Below are 1,070 nucleotides of genomic sequence, written 5' to 3'. Positions count from 1 at the left end.
ATCACCTCCCTAAAGGAGAGAGACAGAGAGGGTGGGGAAGGCGAGAGACGGGGGATGGGGGAAGGCGAGAGACGGGGGATGGGGGAAGGCGAGAGACGGGAGATGGGGGAAGGCGAGAGACGGGAGATGGGGGAAGGCGAGAGACGGGAGATGGGGGAAGGCGAGAGACGGGGGATGGGGGGAGGCGAGAGACGGGGGATGGGGGGAGGCGAGAGACGGGAGATGGGGGGAGGCGAGAGACGGGAGATGGGGGGAGGCGAGAGACGGGAGATGGGGGGAGGCGAGAGACGGGAGATGGGGGGAGGCGAGAGACGGGAGATGGGGGGAGGCGAGAGACGGGAGATGGGGGGAGGCGAGAGACGGGAGATGGGGGGAGGCGAGAGACGGGAGACGGGGGAGGCGAGAGACGGGAGACGGGGGGAGGCGAGAGACGGGAGACGGGGGGAGGCGAGAGACGGGAGACGGGGGAGGCGAGAGACGGGGAGACGGGGGGAGGCGAGAGACGGGAGAAGGCGAGAGACGGGGAGAAGGCGAGAGACGGGAGAAGGCGAGAGACGGGAGAAGGCGAGAGACGGGAGATGGGGGGGAGGCGAGAGACGGGAGATGGGGGGAGGCGAGAGACGGGAGATGGGGGGAGGCGAGAGACGGGAGATGGGGGAGGCGAGAGAGGGACGTAGAAACATTGGAATAGAGGAATTAGAGCTGGGCGAGGCCATTCACTCCCTCAATCCTGCTCCACAATTCAATTCAATCATGACTGATCTATCTCAACATCATTTTTCTCCACTATCCCCTTATCCCTCGATGTCTTTAATATCTAGAAACCTATTGGCCTCTGGTGTTGAACATACTGAACCTCCTCAGCCCTCTGAAGTAGAGGATTCCAAAGATTCTCCTCTCTCAGGGTGAAGAAATTCTTCCACATCTCAGTCATAAATGGCCTTGCTCTTACTCTGTTCCCTGATTCTAGACTCCTCTGCCCTGCCTGCATTGACCCTATCAAGCCCTGTAAGCGTGTGGCAAGCTTCAATGCATCACCCCTCATCCTTCTAATCTCTAGACAACATGGG

Source organism: Carcharhinus amblyrhynchos, chromosome 16 (assembly GCF_965287045.1).
Source record: "Carcharhinus amblyrhynchos chromosome 16, sCarAmb.v2.hapA, whole genome shotgun sequence".
Taxonomy (NCBI): Eukaryota; Metazoa; Chordata; class Chondrichthyes; order Carcharhiniformes; family Carcharhinidae; genus Carcharhinus; species Carcharhinus amblyrhynchos.
The sequence above is the reverse complement of the archived record's forward strand: the minus strand, read 5'-3'. Positions refer to the sequence as shown.